The 20,223-nt window shown below is 50.9% G+C and overlaps 1 protein-coding gene and 2 long non-coding RNA genes across 7 annotated transcripts in view; 2 read left to right on the top strand and 1 right to left on the bottom strand.

Moving 5' to 3' along the window:
- Positions 1–433, bottom strand: part of Vps37c (VPS37C subunit of ESCRT-I) — a 55,759-nt gene extending 55,326 nt beyond the window's left edge. The window contains exon 1 of the mRNA XM_078045940.1: positions 109–433. The gene's annotated coding sequence lies outside the window, so the exon portion shown is untranslated. The remainder of the gene's footprint in view (positions 1–108) is intronic.
- An 8,258-nt stretch (positions 434–8,691) lies between these two features.
- LOC144377011 (uncharacterized) lies at positions 8,692–15,111 on the top strand. The gene is made up of 4 exons (XR_013437487.1): positions 8,692–9,692; positions 9,865–13,659; positions 13,807–13,988; positions 14,502–15,111. It is a non-coding gene; the product is annotated as an uncharacterized LOC144377011 (long non-coding RNA).
- Positions 15,112–16,506: 1,395 nt separating this feature from the next.
- On the top strand, positions 16,507–19,267 carry LOC144377009 (uncharacterized). 5 transcript variants are annotated; one of them, XR_013437484.1, is made up of 4 exons: positions 16,511–17,652; positions 18,480–18,608; positions 18,732–18,829; positions 18,972–19,267. It is a non-coding gene; the product is annotated as an uncharacterized LOC144377009 (long non-coding RNA). The 5 variants fall into 5 exon arrangements; XR_013437481.1 differs by having other exon boundaries at positions 16,509–17,652; positions 18,480–18,829; XR_013437482.1 differs by having other exon boundaries at positions 16,513–17,197; positions 17,293–17,652; positions 18,480–19,267.
- The last annotated feature ends 956 nt before the right edge of the window (positions 19,268–20,223 follow it).

Genomic DNA, 20,223 nt, shown 5'->3' with positions numbered 1-20,223 from the left:
TGTCCCCCCTGTGGTTGTCCCAGAGGCCATCTGTCCTTGGACCCGACTCCCACACCCCACCTCCCTCCTTCTGGAGCAGGTGACATCCCAGGAGAGAACTCTTCCTACCTTTTAGGACCTGACTGAATGAGTTGGCCACAGGAAACTTTCAGAGCCGAACCGGGTGCAGTAGCCTGAGCGGCTGCTGCCTCAAACATACACAAAGCCCAGAGGCCAACCAGGAACCAAGGACACCGAGTCACCATGGTGACATCCGGAGGCCAGTGCTAGGGGCAATTTTTTTTTCTCTCCTCTTAGACTCGCATCAGGTTTTTTCAGAGATTGCTGTTAAGGAGAGGGCGAAGCTAAGCGTTATTTTACAAAAGACAGAGCGAGAGCTGCAACACAGAGCAGCCTGTCTCTCCCGGGCTGCCTGGGTCCCTCCTGGGGTGGGTTGTTTTCCCCAGAAACAGCCTCCCCAGCAGCGGGCGAACCCAGCACTGACACCTACAGGCCAAGGTGGGCGTGACACCCACCCACCGCACACAGATTGACCAGGTCTCGGAATTGCCCATGAGTTCCAGCTACTTGAATGGCTACTTGGCAACATCAAATCACTGTCTTATAGACTCTTCTTCCTTCAGGCCTGCTAATCCCACTCTAACAGATAGACTCCACATAGGTGTCTATGTAGTACATATATATACATGTATAAATGGCACATATGTAATTAGTAGCTAATAATTGCATACATACATACACACATATACATATGTCTGTAATTATCAGCTATAAATTGTTTGTTGACTCTAAAGATTTCCCCAGGGAATCTACACATACCCGTGAAAACTGGAAAACACCCCAGATTCTAAGAGCAGGGAATTTATGGACGGGAAGGACTCTTGTGCTCTTAGAATGGTGTGTGTGCACTAAGTCTTTATAAAGAAAAGCACCTGGAGCTGTAGGAATAAGCACTCTTCCCCCACAGTCTGTCCCTCTCCTGCTCCCAGCTCCCTCCGGCATTCCAGTCTCACAAGCTCTAGAATTCACTCGCTTGCTGATTTTCTGTCTCCTTTCCTGGAGTGTGAGCTCTCCAGGGCAGAAATTTAACTCTTGTCCTGTGCTCTGGTGAACCCGTGTTGCTTAAGTTAGAGCCTGGGACATAATAGATGCTCAGTAAATATTTTTGGACAGAATGTTATGTGAAATCAATGTTCAGAAAACCAGTAACCCTGATACCAAGACCATACAGAGATAGAGCAAGGAAAGAAGACTACAGAGCAATATCCCTGATGAACAGAGATGCAGAAATCCTTAGCAAAATCGGAGCCATCAGGCAAGAGAAGGAAATCAGAGGGATACAAATAGGAATCATGGTCCTATATACAGAAGACCCCAAAATTCCCCACCAGAAGGCTTCTAGAGCTTATTAATGAGATCAGCAAAGTAGTAGGAGACAAGGTCATCCATAGTCAATAGCTTCCCATAGTCCAACAGAGATGCAGTGGAGAAAGAAATCAGGAAAACCTCAAAAAAAAATAAATTAAAATACTCGGGAATTAACCTAACCAAGACAGTAAAAGAGCTCTACAATGAAAATTATAGAACACTGAAGAAACAAATTCAAGATGCCTTAGAAGATGGCAAGACATCACCCATTCTTGGATAGGCAGAATTAATAGTGTCAAAACGACCATCCTACCAAAAGCAATAAACAGATTCAATGCAATCCCCATCAAAATACCAATGACATTCTTCACAGAAGTAGGAAAAACCATTCTAAAAATCATGTGGAAGAATCAGTGACCCAGAAAAGCCAAAGTAATACTAAGCAAGAAAAGTGAAGCAGGAGACTGCCGATCTGAAATTACACTACAGAGCTGGAGTAAGAAAAACAGCACACAAACTGAAATCAAATTGCAGGCATGCATGAAATTGTGGGGATGAACCCAACTGCTATGTGCAACTATAAAGCTCAGATTAAAAAAAAAAAACTTCAAAATAGACGTGAAGATCCGTGGGACAGAATAGGAGCCACGGAGACAAACCCACACACCCACAGCCATCTGATACTTGACAAAGGTGCCAAAAAATATATTTTGGAGAAAAGACAGCCTTTTAGACAAGTGGTACTCGGAAAACTGGATAGCTATATGTAGAAAATGAAACTAGACCCGTCCCTCACCCTGCACAACAGTCAAATTGAAATGGACCAAGACTTAGATATTGGACCAGAAACCTTGCAACTGCTTGCAGAAAAGCTAAGGTCCACACTCCATCATATAGGGGCTGGTACCGACCTCCTTAACAAGACCCAAAGCACAAAAATAAAGCCAAGAATCAATAAGAGGGATGCCATCAAACTAAAAAGCTTCTGCACAGCCAAAGAAATGATGAAGAGCATGAAGAGTGAGCCTACAAAGTAGGAGAAAATCTTGGCCACCTACTATTCCAGGAGGGGGTTAATATCCGGAATATATAAAGAACTCAAGGGGCTGGGCTGTGGCTCAGCGGTAGAGGGCTTCCTAGCACATGTGAGGCACTGGGTTCCATCCTCAGCATCATATAAAATAAATAAATAAATAAAGATATTGGGTTCATCTACAAGTAAAAAAGAACATAACACAAAACTTCACACACACACACACACACACACAAAATAATAATAATCCAATTAATAAATGGGCAAAGAATTAAACAGAAGCTTCTCTAAAAAGGAAAAACAATTGGCCAGCAAATATATGAAAAATGTTTAACATCCTTGACAATCAGGGAAATGCAAATCAAAACTACACCAAGATTTCATCCTACTCCAGGCAGAATGGCCATGATTAAGAATACAGACATTAATCAGTGCTGACAATCTTGTCGGGGAAGAAGGTGCGCTTGTACCTTGTTGGGGGGACTGCAGACCAGTACAACCACTTTGGAAAGCACAGAAGACTCCGCAAAAACTAGGATGGAACCGCCATATGACCCAGCTATCCCCCTCCTTGGTATTTTCTCAAAAGCACTAAATTCGTCATATTTTGGCAATACCGCCACATCAATGTCTACAGAAGCACAATTCACAATCGCTAAATTATGGAATCAACACCGGGGCCTGTCAGATAGATGGATTAAGAAATGATGGTACCTGTACCAAACGGCCTTCTTCTCAGCCATAAAGAGGAATGGAATTGTGGTGTTGGCTGGTGAATGGTTGGAAATGAGAATATCAAGCCAAGTGAAATAAGCCAGACTCAGAAACTCCAAGGTCAAGTATTTTCTGTCATACGTGGAAGCTAAATAGGAAGGGAGGAGGGAAGGATAGCATGACATAAAGACAAAGGGACCATCCGTAGCACCCAAGGGGATCGAGAGGCAGAGCAGAGGGTGGGAAAGGGGAGGCAATGAGGCCTAAATTCTTTTTAAAAATCATGTCATGTGCGCATATAAATACACCACAGGGAGTCTCACCCTTACCCTCGGTAAAAAGAATCTATCAAAGAGAAGTCAGTAGATGAGCGAAAGAAAGTTCTAGAAGAGAAGAGGAAGGAGAACAGGGGAGAGGAGGAAGAATGGGAGGGAAAAGAGAAAGGGTGGGGGTGTCGTGAACTGAAGTCAAATTGCATGCACCTATGAGTTTGTTGGGATGGACAAACTGTAATTGTAGAGCTCTAATAAAAATCAATCAATCACTCAATCAATAAACCTTAAGGGGGGGGGGACACGATCCAGGTTCCCACTGAGTGAGACTGTACAAGCAAGGATTTGGCGTCGCTGTCTTCTGGTCCACTGTGGCAGCCCACAGACCAGGGGCAGAGAGCGGCTTCAGCCACAGAAACTTCTGATCTCGCAGTTCTGGAGGCTGGGAGTCCAAGGTCAAGGCGCTGAGGCTGGCTTCTTCCAGGGCCTCTGTCCTTGGCTTCCTGATGCCGTCTCCTCCCTGCCCATCTGTGTCCTCTTTGGTAAGGTCATTCATCATAATTGAGCCCACCCTCGTCACTCCACTGAACCGCGATTACCACTTTTGCGTGTGTGCGTTAACTTTTTACTCGGATATGCTCAGACATAGACACAAGTGCACAATACGATGACCCTCTGTGTCCCCAGCAGCCAACCTCAACGATTATCCTGGCCAACCTGTCTACAACCCTTAGTCTCCCCCCATGATATTTCAAAAGAAATCCCCTCCACCGTGTGATCTTACCCATAAATATCTCACTAGGTAGCTCATCAGAAAGTACAAAACACGGGCTGGGGCTGCAGCTCAGGGGCAGAGCACTTGCCTCGCGTGCGCTGAGGCCCTGGGTTCGACCCTCAGCAGCACATACAAATAAACCAATGAAACAAAGGCAATCTGTTCATCTCCAACTATAAAAATAATTTTAAAATAAATAAATAAAGGCATTCTGTCCATTTACAACTACAAAAAAAATCAAGTATAAAACATGCAGTTAAATCTCCAGGGGCTTGACAACTGTCACACGTTAAAATCATAATAATCCATATATCAAAATCAACCCGCATTTCTCTCAAGCCTCTTACTCTGTAGGTTCTTTATTCCATTCTCTTTTGGGCCCTCCTGTGATTCCTTTGTTGCAGACCATGGGCTGTTTGTCTCCTGAGTTTCCCGCAGCCTGGATGTTGCCGAGTGCTTCCTACCACGTTGTTAGACAGGTCCCTTTTCTCTCTAGTCCCTGTGTGGATCCAGAGGCTTGGTCAACTCAGCTTCCCTTTTTCTTTACTCTGGGTTCCTGGTGTGTCCTTCGATCAAGAGGCACGTGAGGTCTCCATTGCCCATCAATTTATTAAAGATTACAAAATAATGCGACGATACTGATGCTGTTTCTCTATCACTAACTTGATAAAAATCAGATTCTCCTCCACCTGTGTCTTGACCACTGGGTGATAAAGTTTGTATAGGAAAGAAGGTAAAAGCTGGATTCTGCCCCTTCCTTCACCCGTTTTCAAAATAACAAGTCGCTCACTAGTATCTTCCAGTTAACAACTAACTGGGCAGGGTTTTTTCTTAGTTTCAGTATCATCTCATGGCTTTAAACATGCTCCATGTGTTGCAATCCATTGCAGTTTTAATCTTTGTTATTATCTATCTCTGTTATTATCTTTGTTATTATCTATCTTTGTTATTATCTATCAGTTATTATCTATCTCTGTCCCAGCTTCGGCCTCTGGGGGCATCAAAAGGGAGTTCTGACATAACCCAGGTCCTCTCTGGAAGCTTCCTTGCTTTGCTATGTTCCTTCCCCATCTTGAACATTTTCTGCTCAAGACCTGCAATCCGCCATTGCTCCCAGAAGTTTGGTTCAGTGGGAAACCATATATCAGTATCATAAACTGGACGGGGTGCAGTGGCACATGACTATAATCCCATCAGCCAGGAGGCTGAGACAGGAAGATCATGAGTTCAAAGCCAGCCTCAGCAACTTGGCAAGGCCCTAAGCAACTTAGCTAGATGCTGTCTCAAAATAAAAAGGTTTGGGGATGCGGCTCAGTGGTTAAGTGCCCTGGGTTCAATCCCTGGTATAAAAATAATGATGATAATAATAATAATAATAGGAGGAGGAGGAGGGGTGGTAACTGCTCCTAGGTTAGTCCCTGTTTCTTGACCTCTTTGTAAAAGGACCTGGTATTTAGAAGATTTTGAACCTTTTCTCTCCTTACACGTGTATTTGCTTACTCCCACATCAAAGCATCTCAGTTGTCCATGACACCCAAGGCCAGCTTCCCCCAGACTGTTGCAAAGCAGCCGGGGGCGCCTTCTGGGTCAGTCCTAAAGGAGCAGCAGCTCAGTCTGCAGTGGACTCCTCAGCACTGGGGAGGCTGCGATGGGTCAGGGAAGACGGGCGAGCGCCCTCTGTGGGCTGCCGGCACTCAGCACAGGACGCCAGTAGTTCAACGGTGCACGCGCGCCCCCTCCTGGCGGCCCTTGGTGTTCTCACCATGAGGCTCCTGGGAGCGGCGGGATTCTCTTGTGTGGGGCTTTAACGACCCCATCTCGCCACAGGTTAGGATTCTACATATGCACTTTGAGGAGGACGCAATTCAGCCCACAACACCGATAAACAAAGAATGTTGAGACGGGTTAAAAGAATCCAGAATCCAGCTTAGAGGAGCTCCTTGAGCCCAGGTCAAGTGTGGAAATGAAGATGGCAATAACGGATCACAACTCCTGGGCTAAAACAAAAATCAGTGACTCTACACTGACCACTAAACACAAATGGAGGACTGGGGGTAGAGAGCTTCAGGTGTGAGGGCCTGGGTTCCATGCCCAGCCCAACAAAATCAAACAAACGCAGACAGCCCTGGGCGCAGTGGTGCAGGCCTGTGATCCCAGCCACTCCAGAGGAGGAGGCAGGAGGATCACAAGGTCAAAGCCAGCTTTAGCCACTTAGGTCCTGTCTCTAAAAAATGGGAAAAAAAAAAAAAAAGGCTTGGAGATGTGGCTCATTGGTTAAGCAACGTTAGATTCAACCCCTGATAGCCGCCCCCCCCCCAAAAAAATACAAACAGCTAAGTTAATAGTAAATTGCATGAAATGAAAGCTCTCCTTGCTCTAGAATGCCAATTAAAAGATGTAAAAGAAATGGTAGTTAGAAAGTCCCACTCTGCAACCATCATTTTAATAATGGATGTAAGCATAAATGAATGCTTAAAACTTGGGTGAGTGTTTGACAGGTTATTTATAGACCCAACTTATCTCCCTACAGAATACCTTAATAAGCACAAGACGATAACTGCAGTGAAAATCCTGGTGTAGAGATTCCCCTTACTGTGGTCAGTAGTGGAACAAAACGTGATAAGAGGCCGTGAGGCGGTCCACATCACTTCTCCGACACTCCTGCTAAAAAACGGGCAGCCTGAATCTAACCATGAGAAAGCAGCCAGCAAGCCCAAAGTAGGCCATTCTGGAAAAGAAAGAAGAAAAGAAAAACTGGTCAGTACTCTAAACAATGTCCAATGTCATGATGGAGAAGGCAGGACCGGCCCCAGCCTGAAAGAGACCAAGGAAATCCAGCAACCAAAACTAATGCCTGGCCCTGGGCTGCATCCTGCACCCGAAAATTTAAAAATCATCAGAAAGGGGCTGGGGGTGTAGCTCCGTGGTGGAGTGCTTGCTTAGCAAGTGCAAGGCCCTGAATCGGATTCCCAGGACGGAGAGACAAGACTGAGCTCGCCACCAAGAAGGCACAGGGTCCAGCTAGGATCAGACCAGCTCAGAAAAGGCAGCGGAGGCCAGGTGTTACTCAGCTGGGAGCAATGTGGCAGGAGAGGGAGCAACACCAGGGGTAAAGGAGCTGGGGCCCTGTGGGGGGACCTCAGCCTCTGTCCCCAAGGGAGGCTCATCCCAGGCACCAGTTTGGTAAGTACTCCCCAGGGCCCTGGCAGGTGGGCTGGCTGGGGGGGGGGGGCGCCCTGGGGAGGAGCCGGGCCTACCCAGCATTCCTTTGTCCCGCCTGGAGACTGGAGGCCAATTCCTTGGTCATGCTCCAGTTCCCAGGAATTTTCCAGTGCCTGCTTCAGGGCTCCATCCCTTCTCCATCCCCGCCCCCCCAGGCCACTCCCAGGTTTCCTCTTCTGCTTCCAGTTAACCCCTGCTCTGCCCGGTACCAAATTTCTGCTGCTTCTTCCTGGAGAAGCCCTAATTCTGCATGTTACCTAAAGCGGGTACCAGAACCCTTTCAGAGGGCCAGGCAGCTAGTGGTGGGAGATTCGGGTTCAGACCCCCGTCACCCCGCTCTCCCTTTCCAGACTCTGGTGTGAACACATTCCTGACCCCAGGAACCATAGGGCCTCCTCAGCTTCCTGACTGTCCCCTGAGGCCCTGGACCACAGTCCTGGGCCCGTGCTGCTCAAGGGCCCCAAGACTCAGAACTCTCAGGGTTTAGAAAGGTTTATATTTTGTCTATTTTTTCCAATTGTTACATCGTAAAAGATAGACATAACGTGAAATTTACCATTTTAATCATCTTAAGGGTCCAATCGGGGCTTCTAAATACATGCATAATGTTCTGAACCATCCTGCCCCTTCGTCTCCAAAACTCTTTGTCTTCTGTAAAACTGAAACTGCGTCCCCTTTGGTCAGTAACTCCCCAATTTCTCCCTCTCCTCCAGCCCCTGGCAGCCCCCATTCTACTTCCTGTCTCTGAATTTGACTACTTAAGGCCCCTTAAATAAGTGGAAGCCGGTATTTCTATTTGAATAAGTCTGGCTTATTTCACTTAACATGGTGTCCTGAAGGTTCATTCATTCTACAGTGTTTCTCAGAATCTCCATCTTTTTAAGACTCAATAAGACCCCATTGTAGGTATAGACCACATTTCACTCATCCATTTATCCATCAATGGACACCTGAGCTGCTTCCAAGCTGTAGCTATTGGGAACAAGGCAACTGTGAACACAGGGGTACAAATATCTCTTAGGGACCCTGCTTTCCATTCTTTTGTGTAGATGCCAGAAATGAAATTGCTAATCATAGGATAGTCGTGTTTTGTTTTTTGGTTTCATTTTGTGGTACCAGAGATGGAGCCCTGGGATGCTCTACCACTGAGCCACACCCTTAGTCCTTTTTATTTTAGTTTGAGACATGTTGTTGCTAAGTGGCTGAGGCTGGCCTTGAACTTGAGATCCTCCTGCCTCAGCCTTTGGAGATGCCAGGATTACAGGCCATGTCACCATACCCAGTGACATCCTTCCAAATGGAGCGTTGTCCACTCACCTTGGAACTGCTGTCCACACACCAAGCAGCTCTTGGTTGGTCAGTTGAGAGGTGTTCAGGGGACACTGCCGAGCCCGGCAGCTCTTCATGCAGTTCCTGAGTCAGTCTGGAGGAGAAGGGACCCTTTGCTTGTGTCTCCTGTGTTCTCCAGTTGACGTGGTCCCAGACAAAGCATCTCCACTTCGTTGTGGAACTCTTGTGGACACCCGGACACCATCCTAGACATTATGGGCACCTCAGGTTTCCAGATCATTGCATATCCTTCAGTCACAGGAGTAGCTTCCACTAATGTCCCATCAGGAGTGCCAAGTGCCCTCGGGCAGAAATTCTGTAGCCCAAAGTCCTAGTAGTTGTCAGGGGAAAGCTCACAGGCTCAGTCTAGGTCCCACAGGAGGCCATCCAACAGAGAATGGGTCCCCAGCACTCCAGCTGCCACGCCTCACTCTGAGCCTGGTCAGCCTCCCTGGTCCCACTGGACAAGCCTAATTAATATTGCTAGAAGGTGGCTCCTGTTTTACAGTACTATGAACATGCGTCCCAGTCAGACACAATGTCTGTCCCCATAATACAACCAGGTGGAAGGGAGGCCATGCTGGACGTGAAGCTTGTCCTAATATGCCTGCACCCCCACAAACCCCTCCCTGCACCCACCACCCTTGGCTTCCCTATCTGTGGTCTCTGTGAGGACTTTAAGCATGGCTTGTGGTTATACAGTAGTTAGGTAGGGAAAGAGCTCCCCAGCCAGGCGTGACATCCCATGCGGGCACACATTAGGGCAGGCGCAGGACCTCTCTACCTAAGTCCTGTTTGAACCAGCCCCTTTCATAACCCTTTGGCAGCCTGGGTTCTGTGGTCTAGTCCCAGAACTTGTCTTCACTGCAGACCATTTTACCTTCTCTGCTGTAAAAGGCTTTGTCCCCGCAGGGGCTTGAGCCAGGGGACCTTCCGGCATTCTGTTATCTGACTGTTGCCCTGGACAATTTCAGATCAGGTATCTCATTGCAATCTCTGCTTCTTGACTTCTTCAATTTCTCCAAAGGGGAGAAATGCAGGAAAAACCTGTTTGGAGCCCTTTAATGGTGACCATTAGGGGCTCCCTTGGGTCCTCTGGATGTTCTGTGGTGCCCTCTTAAAAGCCCAACTTTTTGTCTGTCTGTTTGCAGTGCCAGAGTTGGAATCTAGGACCCTGCAAATGCAAGGGCTCTCCCGCTGAGCCGTGCCCCAGCCCCAATCCACCTCCTAAAACACATCTGAAGATTTCCACCCTGCTGGGATAAGTCCCAAGAGCTTCCTTTTTCCTTTTTCTCTTTTTGGTTTCACCTTTACAATGCTGTGTTTATGCCTCCTTTTTAACTGGGGATTAAATCCAGGAGCGCTCTATCCCTGAGCCACACCCCCAACCAAGCCTTTTGATTTTTTATTTTGAGACAGGGTCTCGCTAAGTTGCTGAGCCTGCAGCCCCAGCCTCCTCTTATTTCTGAATCACCATTTAAAGCTTTCCACCTTCCTGGGAGAGTTCTTCGACTCTCCCCTTTGCCCTTACTGTTCTCTGGTTGAATAGCATCTGGAGACCCAGGAGGGGAGCTGGGAAAACAAGTCCCACAAGGCTTCCTAGATTCTCTTTGATTTTGCAGGGGGGGGCGGGGGGGTGTTCCGCAGTGCAGGAATCCCCTGTGTCACAACATTGACCATGATCCGGGCAGTGGCCTGCTCGGCTGGTCACCATGGAGCTAGTGCATGGCTGGCATATGAAGCACATGAGCTGCTTTGATTGGCCTGTTCCTCTTGTCCTTGCGAGGTATCTCTTCAAGGCCAATGGACGGTCCAGTGGCTTCAATCCCGTCCACCAGGCTGGCTAGTCCCCTGGGTGTAACCGGTGTGTCTGGCTCACCTGCAATCTGCGATTGCTCCATAGAGAGCTACGGAGCCTGGGTCAACCTCAACGTGCGCCACTCGGCAGCATTTACAACCAAAGCAGCAGATCCAGGTGCCGTGGTGCACACCGGTAATCCCAGGTACTGGGGAGGCTGAGGCAGGAGGATCGAAAATTCAAGGCCAGCATGGGCAATTTAGATCCTGACTCCAAATAAAAATGGCTGGGGCTGTCACTTAGCCACAGAGCAATTGTCTAGGATGAGCCAGGCTCTGGATTCAGTTCCCATACTGGAGGGTAAAAACAAGAAAACTGTGATTTCTAAATGATGCCTCTCACAATCCACTCCAGTAAAAGGCTCCCCAGGGAGGAGCTGATGATGGGGATCTAAGAGATGAGGCTGGTCCTTCACACTCACCTGCTGGTTTCCACAGCTTCTTGCCACCCCCCCACTCCCACCACCACCAATTGATGCCTCCTTGGGAGTCCATAGGTCTGCAAGGAACTTTCTGTTTTGTTTCTGCAAAAATTGTCCCCTAGCTCTGAGGCCAGTGGCCAAAGCCCAGAGCCACCGAAATCTGAACTAGGTCTTGATTAAGGTTGGGCCTGCACTGCTTTGACTTTCATCTTAGTTCTTACAGATAACAATAAGCAAGGGACTGTCCCTTTTGCTCTTTGCTGATCAGTTTGCTGTTGCTAGACCTCCAGGGAGCCACCTCCCCAGGAGGGGGAGCCACCCATAAACGCCACAGGGAACCTTTTCATCACTGACTGCAGCCAGGGAATCAGACCTCCTCATCCCCCACCCTCCAGCTCCTTCTCCTCCAGAACCATGAGGAGTCTCCGAGAGCCAGGGCTGCTCCAGTAGATCCTACGTCACTGACGTCAAATCCACGTAGGAAAATCGACTCAATCTCAGACTCCCTTTTTCCTCTGGGACTCCCACAACACACCACCTGTGACCCCAGATGCTGCGGCGGAGGGGGGTGGTCCCCACACACCAAGTGATCAATTCTACAACCGTCGACCCCAGATTTAACTGCAGTCCGACACCGTCTTCCTGGAGACGCTGTCCGATCTCCCGGTGAGAGCCTCGGTCCCCCAGGCTGCCCCTACTTCAGACCTAGTGGCCAGTCTGGGCCTCCGGAACTTCTGACAAACTGGCCAGCTGCAAATGGGGTTCCCACAGTTCCACCCTGGGGTTCCACTAATCTGCTGTCACAGCTCATAAAACTCAAGGAACCCTGTATGACCTGCACCGATTTCCCAGGGGAACCAGGGGACGCTTTAAAGGATGCAAGTGAGCTGCCCGGTGAGAGGAATCGGGGGAGCTTCCCAAGGACGGTAGCTGGGTTAGCAAAATAAACAAACAAACCAACAAACAACCCAACCAGGCCCTTTCTCAAAACAGCTAGATTTAGGAGTAAGAGATCCAAACAGGTTTCCAGTGTATCGTCCAGTGGTCAGTTTAATGAGCAAGCATTTAAGTCTCTCCTCGCCAGGAGCTGGGGAACGGTCCCCGACGAGGATGGCAATGGCGAGGTCGGAGGCTGGCTGAAGAGGGAAAGCAGATCCTCATCAGGTGTAGTGCCCCCACCCCTGGAGGGGAGCAGGCAGGCTCAGAGAAGACCTCCGGGAGGGTGGACACTAAGGCTGGCCTTTAAAGATGGATACCTTGGATGAGGAGAGAAAGGCAGAACAGTGACTGAGGGGTGGAAAGGACAGGACCCGGGGATAGCCCCTGGAAGCCCCTGCCCCTGTTGCAGATGGCCCCGGGGGATCCTGAATTTTCAACTCCTGGACCTCAAACAGGTCCCACGTGTAGCCTACTGGAGTCCCTCAGGGGTTCGCTCAACGAGTGTTTCCTGAGCACCTACTAGGTGCCAAGTGCTGGCGCTCAAGGGCCCTGGGCTAAGAAAGGATGACTCAGACGCGGTTCCCACCCTAGGGGTGCTGGGAGATGAACGGCAGAGAGCAGAGAGATGGAGTTGGCCACAGTGAGACAGGCCTCAGGGACCCACAGGCTCAGCCCCAGGGTGAAGGTCACACAGGAGGCAGCGCTCAGAAGCCTGGAGACGAAAGAGGAGATTGGTTTTTCAATGGGTCATCGTGGCAAGCCGCGGACAGTGCTTCAGATTCCCCTTGCGGTGTTTTTGGTTGTTTTGGGGGTGCTGGGCTGGAACCCAGGCCCCGAGCACAGGAGGCCAGCGCTCGCCCAGGGAGCCACACCCAGCCCTCCTGGTCCAGCTGTTTAACCTGAGCGTTGGTTAGGAGGAGTCCCGGGGGGACACTGTCAGGGTGCCTGTCACCATGGCAGGTCTGCTGCACTGTTCAGGGCTCGTCCCAATGCTCCAGCAAACCAGGAATGGACCCGGGGTCCCACATGGAGTCTCCGGCTCCAAAGGCCTTGGGAGAAAGGTCACCTGAGCCAGTTCCAGGAGGACACCGCCAGCCCATGACCCTCACTGGCTCTTGCACGTTGACCACGTCACTTCAGCCCTTGCACGTCCTCCGCCTCTGAGTCCATCCGCTGACCGGAAGCTTCCCGTCACCCGCAGCCCCGGCTGCATAGCGGTGTCCTTGGTATAGACACCGTCTGGGTGAGACTGCCACCTCCTCCTGCCCAGCCCTGGGGACTTGGGGACCGTGGCACCCCCCCCCCAACAAGCTCGCTCCAGCCATATCAGTCTCAGTGATCCCAAAAGCCACCTGATTGGGACTTGGGGTGGGGAGAAATGGCAGATGTGTCCCACCCATTTCAGGCTGGGCACTCCTGGATAAGAGCCGCGGTGTCGGGAGCCTTGAGCCCTGGATGCCGAGTGTTGGGAGGGGTGGGGAGCAGATAAGGAAAGTCCTTCTCTCAGCACCCCTCCTTGCCCCTCCTCCCCCGGGACCCCCTCCAAGTCACAACAGCTCTACCGACCTCCCCACCTCCAGGTCCTGGCAGGGCCAAGGACTTCAGTTTGCTTTGCATCTGCTCATAAGAAACACAGGTCCCCAGCCACCGTCGGTTCTGCAGCAAAATACCCCACATTGTCACAGTTCAGCTCCGTGGTTTCCTCTGGTGGAACCACATGCGTTTCAGGTGACAGTCCTGTCCCCTTCAACCTAATCTCTGGAAGACAAGTGTTACATGAAATGAAGCATGTTGTCTCTGGGCCCAGGGCGGGAGCTCACCGGTGCTCAGTGACCATGAGCTGACGGGGACATCATCTTGGTCCCCCCCACGCAGTTCTGAATCACGGACGACACCAACCAGATGTGCGTGCTGACAGAGTTGGAGCCGGGCTCCTGAGGGAAACTCTTCCCCTGATGGCCTCGTGGGTCTGGCTGCCCCAACATGGCCACCAACGACGCCCCGTGGAACCTGGGGCCCCAGCACCTCTTCTGCATCCATGTGTGCCCATAATTTGGGTAAGAAGGGGCTTTCCCAGAAAGGTCGCCTGCCCAGCAGGGAACCATCCAGGGCTGGGTAGGGCGGGAAGCTCTTAGAAGCTAAGGATTCCAAAAACTACCACCTAAGGCTGGAGCCGCACGTTGCCAGGCTCCCTCTGAAGAGCCGCTGGATCCCATCCTTAGCAGCATCCCCGTCCCCTTGACCTACGCAACCCAAATGCCACTAGCCACCTGCTCTCCGGCCCCAGTTCCCTCATCCTTAGCCAAAAACACCATTTACAGTGAATCCACTTAAAACTGGAACCAATAATCACACCAAAAATCGAGAAGATTTGATGGGAATTTTATCTGAACTATGAGACTTTTTTTTTCCTACCAGGGGTTGGACCCCGGGGCACTTAACCACTGAGCAGCACCCCAGCCCTTTTTATTTTATTTATTTATTGGTTAGTTTTAAAGATAGAGTGAGAGAGAGGAGAGAGAGAGAGAGAGAGAGAGAGAGAGAGAGAATTTTTAATATTTATTTTTTAGTTCTCGGTGGACACAACATCTTTGTTTGTATGTGGTGCTGAGGATCGAACCCGGGCCGCACGCATGCCAGGCGAGCGCACTACCGCTTGAGCCACATCCCCAGCCCCAACAATGAGATTTTAAAGTGATGAAAGCAAGTTTCTTACTATTTAACAAAATCTAGGTTCCCGTTATGACGCTGAGTTCATTCTAAGCATGAACAAAGAATAGACCTATATGAGGGGCAAGGGGGAGGGAAAAAAAGGGAGAGAATTGAACAACAGCAGAGGAGGTAGAGAGGGAAGATGGGAGCGGAGGGGAGGGGAGGGGGGATAGTAGGGAATAGGAAAGGTAGCAGAATACAAGAGTCACTAATATGCCATTATGTAAAACTGTGAGTATGTAACAGATGTGATTCTGCAATCTGTATTTGGGGTAAAAATGGGAGTTCAAAACCCAATTGAGTCAAATGTATGAAAGATGATTTATCAAGAGCTCTGTAATGTTTTGAACAATCAATAAAAAAAAAGAACAAACAAAAAAAATAGTTTAAACAAATCCCATTATTATGTATAACTATAATACACCAATAAAACTTGGAAGTTATCATCAAAAAAAAAAAAAGAATAGACCTGGTTGGTTTGGGTTAAGCAGAGTTTTATGCAAGAATATTGAAGGTGTGGTTGATTTTAAGCTCTTCCACTCCCCTCTGACAGACACCCTCCTCTTTGGAAACAGCTCCATTGCTTCTGTTTCCCCCCGACCCCGCCTCCCAGTGTTGGGGAGAGAACCCTGGGAAGGGGACACACCACCACTAACCTAAACCCCCAGCCCTTTCATATTTTGGAACAGGGTCTTGCTAAATTTCTAAGGCTGGCCTCCAACTTCTAATCCTCCTCCCTCAACCTCCAGAGTCACTGAGATCATGGGTACGCGCCACTCCCATGATTTTCTTCCGTTAACTTTCCTGCCAGCTCCTCATTTTATCACATCTCATTGTCAGATGTGCACAGGAAAGTCAGGGTGCATCAGTGACTAGGGTCATTGTCCCGAGCCATCCTTGGGCCTCGTGTGTGAGCTATGTGCCTTTGAGCTTTATGCGGGGGCAGGACTGACATTGCTGCCTAATTGGGCTGTGACGTCTGTGTGGCTTCTCTTCCTCTGCCTGAGATCCCGCACAGCCCCTGGGATGGGTGTGGCTTTCCAAGATGTCAGTCAAACGGCTGACCACAAGGCATCACCCAGCAAGACGCCCCCCTCTGAAATCCAAGCCCTGGCCTTCGTTGGGTGGAATATTCTATGAATGGCCTCTCCCCAATAACTAGGGGGTTCAGGTGTGCTCGCTCTTGCCTGCCTCTCACCTCGTGCCTCCCTCGTTCTCCTGGCCCTCCAGCGTGGGAGATTGATTCTTGAGGGGGCGGAGCTGTCCTGAACCCCGAGAAAGGTATTTTCTGTGTTTGTGTGGTTTTCTCGTGGCCAGTGCAATCCACCTGGAGTGTCCCTGATCCCGTCACGTATTGGGACAGGTCATGTTTTACAAATGGCCAGTTCTTTGATAGCTAATGTCTTCCGACTGTTCGTATTTTCTTTCCCTGTCTAAACCTGAAATGCAGATTTAGAAAATGCGTATTTCAATAACAAGGACCCCTGCAGTTTACACGAGGGCTCTTTATCCTCCCAGCCACTTACCTAATCCAGGTGGCTCTTAAACTGCCTTGAGGAGTACTTAAGGGTTTCCTGTGGGGCTGTTTTAGGTCTCCAGCTGGCCCACCCTTTCTCAATCTCAGCTCTGCTGACATTTTGGAATGGGTTATTCTTGGTGGTCAGGGGCTTCCCTGTGCATCGTGGGGTGTTTAGTAAGATCTCCAGCCAGATAAGGTGGTGCACGCCTGTAATCCCAGAGGCTGGGGAGGCTGAGGCAGGAGGATCAAAAGTTCAAAGCCAGCCTCAGCATCTTAGTGAGGCTCTAAGCAATTTAGAGACCCTGTCTCAAAATAAAAAATGAGCAATCAAGGGTAGCTGTCAAGATGCACGAGGCAGATGTTCAAATGAATGAATGAATTCCCGTCTTCTCCCCTAGCTCTCCTCAGCAGTGACCAGAGGAGTGTGGTGACCTTCAGTGCATCAGCTCTTACTGTAGTGGAGATCTGCACGGGGGCCCGTTTCTGCTGCAGGTTACTGGGGGGTGGCCGTGGATGGGCAGGCTCCTGGCATGGGCCGCAGGCGCTGTTTCTTTGTGGACTCTCACTTAGCTAACTTTCCAGAATCCCCCTGGAACACACCCAGGAGGAAGGCTCTCCAGAACATTCCAGGTGCCTCCCTGGAAGGGGAGGGGAGAGCTGTGTGGGACCCCCGAGGCTCTGCCAGGGTAGAGACACCCTCCTCTTGGTGGAGAAGGCAGGGGAGCGCCTCCCGTCCCCATCTCAGCACTGAGGGCACCTGTGGAGCAGGACACTCCTTCCTCTCCAGGGTGGGGGGAAAATGGCGGGAAATGGTTCCAGGCCACTCCTGTCCACCCTCCCCTCCAGGGCCTGCCCCGGGTCTCAACTGCTCTGCTCCTGCTGGCCCCCCAGGAAAACCCACCATGGAGTGAGCAGGTCCCAGGAAAACCTGGATGCTCTGTGGAAACCGATGTCCCTGCAGCCCGCCCCAGCTCCCGCCACCCCGCCACCGGGGGCCCTCTGCCTGTCACGGCCTCCTGGGATCTTCTCCTCCGGGTGTGTGTCCCCCTCAGAAGCCTTCCTGGCCCTGCGCTGTTTCTGCTCCCTGCTGTGAGCCCTGGTCACTCTCCCCGGTCACTCACCTTCCCCAGGTCTGGGAGCTCCCCACAGCAGGAAACCACGTGGCCCTCTGGTTCAGCTGCGCGTCCCCTGTGCCTGGCTCGGAGCAGGCACCCAGGAAATACTTGTTGAGTGAATGGAAGAAAACATGAGGGAACGCGCCCGTGAGTGGGAGGAACTGGAACTCTAGGCATTGGCCAGTGGCTGGGGGTGGGGCCAGGCAGGGTCAGCGGGTCCCCGGGAGATGCCTCCCCAGGGGCCCGGGGACATCCAGGTGGAGGCGCTCACTGGAGCTGCCAGGCTGTCACAGCCCGCACCTCTCCACCAACTGGCCCCTCCAAAGCTCTTCTCAACACAGCTCCATCAAAGCCACCGAGGACTCAAACGGCCAGGTAAGTGCAGCCCCGAGTCTGTGCTAGACTTAGGTAGTGCGAGGGCCACACAGAAGGAAGGGAAACCTCCTAACCCCCTGCTCGCTCTTTCCAGATAGCCAGCAGGGCTCAGCCTCAACACCCTGCCCCAAATCACCTTGGCTTCCGGAACCCTCTGTGTCACGACGCCTACATCGTGCCATTAAGGGGACACTGGGCCATCCCCCAGATGCCCACACAGAATGTGCCCACATAGTCCCCTCAGCACAAGGAAAAGAAAGGAAATTAAAAATGAAGCACATGGAGCTGGGCCCAGTGGCACCTGCCTGTAATTCCAGCCGCTTGGGAGGCTGAAGCAGGAGGATCACAAGTTCAAAGCCGCCTCAGTAACTTAGCAAGGCCCCAAGCAACTCAGTGAGGCCCTGTCTCAAAATAAAAAATAAAAAGGTGGAGGGACGGAGCTCAGTGGTTAAGTGTCCCTGGATTCCACCCCTGGTCCATGAAGAATTCGGACACCCCCCCCCCAGGGGAAAAGGCGAGATAAAAGCTGGGGGTGTAATCGGACTCGTGTTTGGCAACAGCGGGCTGAGTCCTGGTCTCCGTCAGTAGCCCTCTGATGCTGAGCAAGTAGTGGCGGCTCTCAGCAGCCCCGCTGTCCTCACATAAACACCAGAGATGTCAGCTGTCCCCACCCTCAGAGTGTGGTTAGGGCAACCAAGTGACACTGACCACATCAAAGCAAATGGAAGTCGCATTTTTCATAGGTTTGGGGTTTATTGAGGCTCCTGACATCTCTACCAAGTACCATCTTTAGTCAAATGAGCCCAGGAAACTCTCTTTTATTACAGCACCAGGTGGAGAACTGATTCCACTCAGTGGGTTGACATTATCCATCAACGAGGACCGACGTCCGGCCCTGTCACCACAATTCTAGCAGAAAGTGAGGCCTGAGAAATGGGGACTCCAAAGCCCCCCAGGTGATTTTAAAGAGTTACCACGGTTGCAGCCAGTGACCTAGTGAAGGAAAGGGGTTGGCAGCTGACCTGGCTGCCGCTGGACAAGAGCCAAGGTCATCAGGACTTCCCGAATCTTCCCTGCAGCTCCTAAACCCCTCTTCGGGTCTGTGTGTGCCAGAAACACCAGATAACGGCCAGTAATCCGCCGAGCCGAGAGCACAGTGAACGGCTTACAGAGTCAGGTCCGTCAAGGGCTTGGACGGGGCTGGGAAGCATCCTCCCTGCGGATGCCCGGCCGGGACTTGGAGCCCTGGTGACGTATTACCCAGTGACAGTCACGGCTGAGCCTGGCTGCACCTTAGGTTTCCTGGTCCTTTTCTCCAGACCCACAGGCTGCAGCAGCCCATGGCTCGCAGGACATGGACATCCCCAGGGACACCCCAGAGCTCCGGGGCCTGGGCAACCTCTTCAGCCACCAGCCTTGGTCATGGTTGGCACGACCATCCACCAAGTCGGCCTGGCCCTCCCGGCTCAGGTCTGAGGATCTGCCGGGAAGACCTGGTGTCCGCCGGCGCCCCCTGTAGATGTTTCCTTCCACCCCTGGGATTGCGGAGCCGGACTCTTGGCCCCATTCTTTGTCATGTTACAATTCAGAATAAAAAACAAACTCCTAAAAAGTGTCACGGGGCAACGTGGTTCTGTTAGTATTTCTCCTCCACGTCACCAGGGTCAGACACCAGCACCGAGGACCAGAAGTGACTTCGTCCACTGGGATGGTACCCAACACAGTGACATCAGTGGCAGGCCTCTCATAATGAGCTAAGAAGACCAATGGGCCTCAGTAGGTCCAGCCGTTAGCGTCACAGAGAGGCTTAGGGACCAGAAATGCTAGGCTCGTTGTCCCTCTGGAATAGAGCGCCTGGGCTCTTGGGGTTAGGGTCAACTTCCTTCCTCTCCCAAAGCCAAAGAGGGAACAAGGAAAGGAAAAGAAGTCGGGTGTGACCCCTCATGGTGACATGCTTAAGCAGACAGGACGAGGCAGGGTCACCTGCCAGACACAGGCAGGAAAGTGACAGAGGCTGACACCCACAATCGTCCAGGCTGCACTTTGATTATTAGCCAAATCATCAGGGCTCTCGAGAACCTTCCAAGAGTCTGGGTCCAAGACACCGAACTGATCCTTGTCCCCACCGGTAAGTCACAGAGGTTGGCTTTCCACTCCCCTGAGTAGTCTGAGAGGGAACTGAGCATGCTCTGGGGAAAGGGGAACAGGAAGCCTTCCCAGCAGTGGTTCTCAGGGAGGGCTTGGTAGCAAAACGTTCAATGAAAAACAGTTTCAAGCTGGGCACGGTGGTGCACTCCTGCAATCCCAGCAGCTCAGGAGGCTGAGACAGGAGGATCCCAAGTTCAAGGCCAGGCATAGTGAGGCCCTAAGCAACTCAGCAAGACTCTGTCTCTAAATATAATATTTTAAAAGGGCTGGGAATATGGCTCAGTGGTTAAATGGCCCTGGGTTCAATCCTCAATACCCAAAAAATAAATAGACAGTTTCAAGGTAAGTGTGGAACACGCTACTCCAGGCCCTAGTCCCAAGCTCCCAGCCACGGTCCAATCAAGGGCTCTGAGAAAGCCTGCT

The sequence above is a fragment of the Ictidomys tridecemlineatus genome, chromosome 4 (genome assembly GCF_052094955.1).
Source record: "Ictidomys tridecemlineatus isolate mIctTri1 chromosome 4, mIctTri1.hap1, whole genome shotgun sequence".
NCBI lineage: Eukaryota > Metazoa > Chordata > Mammalia > Rodentia > Sciuridae > Ictidomys > Ictidomys tridecemlineatus.
Note: the sequence above shows the minus strand (reverse complement) of the source record. Positions and strands in the feature narration are given on the sequence as shown.